Raw genomic sequence first — 8,559 nt, 5'->3', positions numbered from 1 at the left:
GCAACAACCAGATAATTGAGCTAGACTATTGATGATATGATTTCAACTTTATTTTTGTTTTACATGTCTTTACCAACTACGTGAGCTTGATGACAAGTAACTTAAGGTATTTATAAGAGATGCATCTTGAAGACCGGTTGGCACATACTGGAGGCATGGGTCCGAAGTGATCACTTCCAGGAGCCTGTCGATCTTTCCTGTTTGTCAATCGTGGTTTTGGTTGGCAAGATATAGGCAGTTTAAGTATCACTGCGGGCCGATTTCGAATTGCTCTGGTCACCTTGATCAGTCAAGTTCATGTACCAGTACTTCAATCGAATTATATACATGATTATCTAATAGTAGTTTAGATTGATTTATTCAAACCATAGGAGCCATCGGAACCAAATGCAATGCCTTGGTCAATATATATGCCAGGTATGGTGTCAATTGAAGGTTGTCTCCACTAGCAGGTGTATTTTCAAGTCTAATGGTCTCCACGGCGGCAAACCATGGCCGCTTATGGATGGCAAAAGAGGAGTAGTGCTTACCCATGATAATTGCTGAAACTGAGAAAAGCTTTGGTTGATATTTATACCAAACACGATGTTTTTTTAATGGAAGTCACTGTCAGAAGATTCTTTGGTCAATATGTATGCCGAATGTGATGCCCTTCATTGGTGCCCAAAGGCAACCAAGAAAAACGGCCGCCCAATTAAATGGCATGGCCAATGGCCACCAATTTGAGAATTAAAGTGGATCTAACTAAGAGGGTATGAAAAGCCAAAGGAAAGCGATGGCGGGCAGAGTAGCCAATGGCAGCACGTGGAGAAGAGGAAGTGCTTGCGTAGGCCGGCTCGTGCCTCGAATGGATTGGTCCAGGAAGAAAAAAGTAATCAGAAGCCAGAAGCAAGAGGTGATGTGAAAAGTGATCAGAAGCCAGAGGTGATGCGATTCGGTGCTAGTCGCGTAGAATTTAGAGCTGCCCAAAAACCCGCTATCGTGCTGTGACACGTACATAGTGGGAACGCATGCTACAAGAGTTATCTTGTATTTTTTTAGATACATACTTATATTTCCTATGGTGTACATATGCATATTTAAGTATAATAATAAGCCTTCTATCTCATCCTATTATTTTTCTCAAGGGTAACATATCCTTACTTTACCATCAGAAAATACTATGGGAAAAGCATCAATAGCTCCGCCTCTTTAACTTGGGGCAAAAAGCATTGATTCTTTATTTCTACTATTTCATTATCATCTCACACCCTAGCTAGATCCTATATCTAGGGTAAACTCCAATATATATATATTCTATGTATTTTTTATACTTTTCTTATATTTTTTTAAAAATAGCTACTAGGAGAGAATCAAATCCTAGTGGGACACTAGGTGGCATGATTTCAAAGATACACTTATTTTAATGCATTATTGCAAGCATGATTACAAAACTTTGTCAAGGAGCAATGTCATGCTTTCATATGGCATGAGGTGTCTTTTGGAATCAAATGAAAGTCTAGGCTAAGGGGACCACATGAAGACTTTTGCTGCCAGAAATGGATCCTATTTTGATGAATTTTTTACACAAGGTTCCAATCCAAACTGGAAAATGATTTTAAAATGAAAATCGTGGCTAATGAGCTGAAGTTTCTGCCCATATTTTTACATTTTTATTTGGAGCTACGGTTGAGGAGATATGATCAAAATACTGGACCCCAGTCTGCCCACATCATGCATGGACAGCTCATTTCCAACTTTTCCAATTCCTGTTCACACTGGCTCCTCTCTTCTTGTGTAAACCCTTGGGGGTTCCCTTCACCTATAAAAGGGGACCTCTTCTTCCTTGGAAAGAACTCAAGCATTCAAGCCATTGATGAGAGGAATTCTTGAGGGAGTGAGTAGTAATGCCTAATTGTACTTAGCCCCATTAACATAAGCCCAAGCCTACACTTTCTCCTAGAGGAAAACTAGCCATTCTTGTACGCCATCCTTGGAGGATCAACTCTAATCAAAGAAGGTGTTGTACTTGGCGTATCAATCAAAGTGGAATTAACCACTCTTCTTCTCTCTCCATCAATAATGGTGCCGAAGGGTTTCAAGTACATCTCTCCCCGCAGTATCCTTATTGCCTACGGGCAAGAATAGGGCTTGGGAGGGAAACTTCTCATCTCTTCACTTCTCTCATATCTACATTTCTCACATACTATCCTAGATGAATAACCCACATGATGATCATTTCTATCGCTTTCACTCTGTACGATCTATTAGAATTAACGTATGGATTAGCCGTAAAATACACTTTCAACAACGTATAGTGTTTCTCTTCGGCCCTGAAAGGCTCAATGAAATACTTCTATCACCGGATCCCATCATACTACCTCTCATAGACTATAATTTTTCTTTTGATGTAAGCGTAGTTATCTTGCTATGAACCAAGAGGATTTGTACACACAATTAATCCCAATCACTAGACAAAATATATATATTATGGTAAGCACAAAACTACAATTCCAAAGAACAATTCGTAGCCTATTTGGTCAGCCAAGATTGAATGCCATTAACTCATCCATTAACCCTTTCATATTACCCATGATACGATATGACCATAGCCTTGATGTTTTCATCTTCGTATTGTTTTGACATTCTCTTTTGCGTTCTTTCTTTGTGTGTGTGAGTGCAAGAGAGAAAGAGTGAGTCTTCTTTGATTGCACTTCTTTCCAAACCCTAGTCTTCATGGCATCTATGGTTTAACTCCTTCATATAGTTTTTGTTGAGTTCTCTCACAAACTCTCACAGCCATAAGCCCGGTGCTTTCCTGGCAAGACCGCAAATTTCTCGACATATTTTTGGTGAACCCGACGCGAATCTGCTAGGGTGAGAGTTTGTGGGTAACCATGGGTGATCATGTTGAGCAACAGGGTATGCATTTTGACCCAGCAACAATGCAAATGTTTCAAGCATTTGCAATGTTCATGCAACAACAACATGCTACTGAAAGAATGGAGATTTCAGCAACGAAGGCCATACAAGCGGTCGTCAACAGAATGGATCAGTTCAATGGCAAAGATGTAACCAAGTACTTACGCGAGTATATGAAGGAGATGGAGCTGCATCGTGTGTCAGAAGGTGAGATGATTCAAAGCTTTGAGCTAGTTGTTGCTCCACAAATTAGGGAGCATGTTAGGGCAATTAAAGATGGGCATGGGAGAAATTGGGAAGAACTCAAAGTAGCTTTAAAGGAGGAATATTTCATGGAGGACTCTGAGAGAGTGACCAAAAGGACATTCTTAGAATGGGTAGTCAAGCCAAAGCAAGGACTATCAATAACAGAGCTACTTAGGGAATTTGAGCGGCGCTATGCACAACTCACTAGGACAGAAAGGGCCACACTAGATGCAGAGAAAATAGATCTTTTCTTACAAGCTGCAGGTAAAGAGTTTCAAGAAAATTTGGATCTTCTTCTTGAAGATAAAGATGCTGAGCAAGGACTAAAGACCGATTGGAATGAGGTTGAAGGTGTTGTCTCACTGCTTGCCAAACGACAAAGAAGAAGGGACAAGATGGTAGTAAACACTACAAGTCCTTCCACCTCAACTTCTGACAAAATGGTAAAGCCTACTTTTATCGCTCCTAAGTTTGATGAGTCCATGCTAGATGAGCTTGTGAAGGGAATGCGTGACTTGAAGGTGAAGTTTGCAAAGCTTGAAGAAAAAGGCCAACCATCAGGGCCACTTCCTAGGCAAAGACAACAGCCCAAAGAAGGGTTTGTTAATAGATGTATTTGGTGTGATAGTACAAACCATGTAAGAAGGGATTGTGATGATTTTAGTGATGCTTTGTCAAAAGATGTTGTCTTTTTTAAGGATGGTAAAATCCACTTAAGAGAGACAGGTCTACCCTTGAGAACTAACTTTGGGAAGGGGGGAATGCAAACCTTAGTTGAAGATATGGCAACCAAGCATGCCACCTCTTCAGTTGAGGCAGCTACTTATGGAGTAAAAATTGAACATTTTTGTGATGAAGAAGTGAGTGACCATCATGGTCAAATTTGGCCAAATGTCATGCAATTAGCTAAAAAGGGAAAGCTTACAAAAGAGATTCTACATGAAGCAGGTGATTGCATACGTCTAGAAACAGGATGGAATGATCCAGTGGACTCATTGTCAGTGCATGCCTACATTACAAAATGCCAACAAAATGAGGCAATTGTAGAAGAGAAGCGCAGACGTGAGAATGCTGATGAAGGACCATCAAAAAGAGCTTCTAGAAGTGGGGGAAGAAGCGACTCAATGCCTTCTCAAACACCCTCAACACAAGGAGCATCTTCACCTGAAGTACTCATGGAGGAGTCTACAATAGGAAAGAAGAAAGAGCCAGCAAAAGGAATGACAGATGCACATTCTCTGCATGAGGATTGGGGTTCTCCAGATGAAGCTATGAATCTTCAAGATTCACAAATCAAAGATAGAGAAGTGTTTGGGAATTCTATACAGGTTGAAGTGACATCAGAGGATAGAGCAGAAGAGCAAGAAACCTCTTGGGATATGGTCTGTGATTGGGGTGATATTTCTTATCTGTGTGAAGATGCAAATAAAGATGCTTGCCATAAAGTGCCTACTATACAGGGTTGCCTGCAGGTATGCAAACAATATCTGAGGTATAAAAGGGATTTAGGTCTTGTGTCACAGGGTATAAATTGCAAGCAGGTTTGTGAGCATCTATCTGCTATGGATAGGAAGGGTATACATGGTGATTCCTTGAAGCAAGAAGAGGATGCTAGCTCTACGATGACACCAGAGCCATGTAATGAAGAAGGGTTCTCCCTAGAAGAGTGGAGACATGATTCAATTGAAGATAATTTAGCGATGAGTCAAAAACGAAGAAGGGGTGAAGATATTGTGTCAGAGACTAACTCCAAGGAGGTTTTTGAGCAGTCGGTTACAAGTGACCGGGAGCATACCTACCAGGATGATTTGGAAAGGGAATTAGACACCATATTTGAGAGGTATGCAAAGTTTTATGCTATAAAGCTGGAGAGGTATTTGGTAAAAGGTGAGAGAATTGATGAGAGGTTTACCATGCACATTTCTGAGGTTTCTCTCGATGTTGAGAAAGGCTATCTAGAGGATTCTTTTGAGAATGAAGATGCAGATTCAGACTTCTATGCGAAAGAGGTACATATGGATTTACAGGTTGGTCAGAAGGTTGAAGTGCAGTTTCAAAAATCTTTCAAGTATATTACAGGAAGCCTGGAAGTGTTTTTTGAAGAGGAGGATGAGGAACTTATGTCTCTACGTCATGAAGATTTTGCGCATAATGGAGATTTGTTACAGATATTTTGGAGACAGATGTATATAACAATTCCTTCTGATCCGAGAGCAATTAAAATATGCGGAGAATTTCAATGCTTAGTACAATACAAGTTTTTGAATTACCCATATGATCCTGGAGGAGGTCATGGGATGACAGGGGATACAATTGCTTTCACAAGTTACCATGAGGTTGGCACATGCCGGAGGATGTGCAGGTTTAGAGGGGGTGGATGTCGTGCTGTGACACGTACATAGTGGGAACGCATGCTACAAGATTTATCTTGTATTTTTTTAGATACATACTTATATTTCCTATAGTGTACATATGCATATTTAAGTATAATAATAAGCCTTCTATCTCATCCTATTATTTTTCTCAAGGGTAACATATCCTTACTTTACCATCAGAAAATACTATGGGAAAAGCATCAATAGCTCCGCCTCTTTAACTTGGGGCAAAAAGCATTGATTATTTATTTCTACTATTTCATTATCATCTCACACCCTATCTAGATCCTATATCTAGGGTAAACTCCAATATATATATATTCTATGTATTTTTTATACTTTTCTTATATTTTTTTAAAAATAGCTACTAGGAGAGAATCAAATCCTAGTGGGACACTAGGTGGCATGATTTCAAAGATACACTTATTTTAATGCATTATTGCAAGCATGATTACAAAACTTTGTCAAGGAGCAATGTCATGCTTTCATATGGCATGAGGTGTCCTTTGGAATCAAATGAAAGTCTAGGCTAAGGGGACCACATGAAGACTTTTGCTGCCAGAAATGGACCCTATTTTGATGAATTTTTTACACAAGGTTCCAATCCAAACTGGAAAATGATTTTAAAATGAAAATTGTGGCTAATGAGCTGAAGTTTCTGCCCATATTTTTACATTTTTATTTGGAGCTACGGTTGAGGAGATATGATCAAAATACTGGACCCCAGTCTGCCCACATCATGCATGGACAGCTCATTTCCAACTTTTCCAATTCCTGTTCACACTGGCTCCTCTCTTCTTGTGTAAGCCCTTGGGGGTTCCCTTCACCTATAAAAGGGGACCTCTTCTTCCTTGGAAAGAACTCAAGCATTCAAGCCATTGATGAGAGGAATTCTTGAGGGAGTGAGTAGTAATGCCTAATTGTACTTAGCCCCATTAACATAAGCCCAAGCCTACACTTTCTCCTAGAGGAAAACTAGCCATTCTTGTACGCCATCCTTGGAGGATCAACTCTAATCAAAGAAGGTGTTGTACTTGGCGTATCAATCAAAGTGGAATTAACCACTCTTCTTCTCTCTCCATCAATAATGGTGCCGAAGGGTTTCAAGTACATCTCTCCCCGCAGTATCCTTATTGCCTACGGGCAAGAATAGGGCTTGGGAGGGAAACTTCTCATCTCTTCACTTCTCTCATATCTACATTTCTCACATACTATCCTAGATGAATAACCCACATGATGATCATTTCTATCGCTTTCACTCTGTACGATCTATTAGAATTAACGTATGGATTAGCCGTAAAATACACTTTCAACAACGTATAGTGTTTCTCTTCGGCCCTGAAAGGCTCAATGAAATACTTCTATCACCGGATCCCATCATACTACCTCTCATAGACTATAATTTTTCTTTTGATGTAAGCGTAGTTATCTTGCTATGAACCAAGAGGATTTGTACACACAATTAATCCCAATCACTAGACAAAATATATATATTATGGTAAGCACAAAACTACAATTCCAAAGAACAATTCGTAGCCTATTTGGTCAGCCAAGATTGAATGCCATTAACTCATCCATTAACCCTTTCATATTACCCATGATACGATATGACCATAGCCTTGATGTTTTCATCTTCGTATTGTTTTGACATTCTCTTTTGCGTTCTTTCTTTGTGTGTGTGAGTGCAAGAGAGAAAGAGTGAGTCTTCTTTGATTGCACTTCTTTCCAAACCCTAGTCTTCATGGCATCTATGGTTTAACTCCTTCATATAGTTTTTGTTGAGTTCTCTCACAAACTCTCACAGCCATAAGCCCGGTGCTTTCCTGGCAAGACCGCAAATTTCTCGACATCGCGTGCCATGTCATAGGGTGGCTACCGATTAGCTACATCGCTAATGGGTAGGCCATTTTTAGCAAGGCATGCAACCTATAAAAAAAAGGGAAGATGGCTCTTTTACCTCTTTCGTTTTTTATTATCCTCTCCTCTTTTCATTGAACCGCTTCTCTCCTTGGGAAGATAGCCTTGAGATCATAAGATCCATAAAGCTAAGCTTCATTAACTGAACCTAATTTAATATATCATAAGCCAAACTAAATCTTTTCAAACTCATTAGCCATATTCCTAAGCTCTCTAAGCCTAATCTCGGATGTCATTAGCCTCGATAACCATATTCCGAAGCTCTCTAAGTCTAATCTTGCCCTCATTAGTCAAGCCTAAGCAATCCTTAACTGGGATTTTCTTAAGCTCATAACCAAACCATAATCTCTAATCTCTCATGAGCTAAGCCAAAGATCCAATCTCATTAAGCCAAGCCTAAGCCTTGATGATCACAAGCTCTAAACCAAATCCCTAAGCCCCTTAAACAAGAATTAAGCCGTAAATCTTAAGCCAAATGAGACCACCTAAGGTCATTGAAAGTTGAAGTTCCTAAGCCATAGCGGGAACAAGCAGAAGGCAGTCCAAGGCAGTTCATTATTGATTGTCTTGATTAGCACCTGGATTAAGACAGGTTAAACCTTGTAAAGGGCAAAAACACCTCCATTAATATTTTATTAAGCATGGATATTGCTGATTATTTGGTTAAGTTAAATTGTCTGTTTTAAGCTCTCTTCCCATTAATTGTGTCTGCTGCAGCTCTTTTCCTCGCACCTCTCACAGCCAGGGGCCATGTGCCTTCTGGGCTCACCTTTCAAATACAAATCCCCCAACAACGTGTGCTTGTTGTCCCAAGGGAGCGTAGACCTTTTGGTTGGGGTTTACTAAAATTTGTTTTGGTATAATTTTTGGTGTTGAGGTTGAAGTTTGAATGATCTTGGGCTATAAAGCTATAGAGGTGCTCCACTTTTTCTTTTGCCCAACAATGTGTAGAGATTTTCTCACTTAAAAGTCAACATAGGTAGTATCATGTGTAGAGCCATCACACTATGCTCTCATTGAAGAAATTTAGGAATATCATGTCCAAATATATTAATATTTAATTATCTTTATTTGGATTGCAAGATCTATTATACTGTGTAATTGTATGCGTGCTTGAGCT

This window comes from Adiantum capillus-veneris, chromosome 27 (assembly GCF_014529385.1).
Source record: "Adiantum capillus-veneris isolate H3 chromosome 27, ASM1452938v2, whole genome shotgun sequence".
Taxonomy (NCBI): Eukaryota; Viridiplantae; Streptophyta; class Polypodiopsida; order Polypodiales; family Pteridaceae; genus Adiantum; species Adiantum capillus-veneris.
This window is presented reverse-complemented; position numbering follows the sequence as displayed.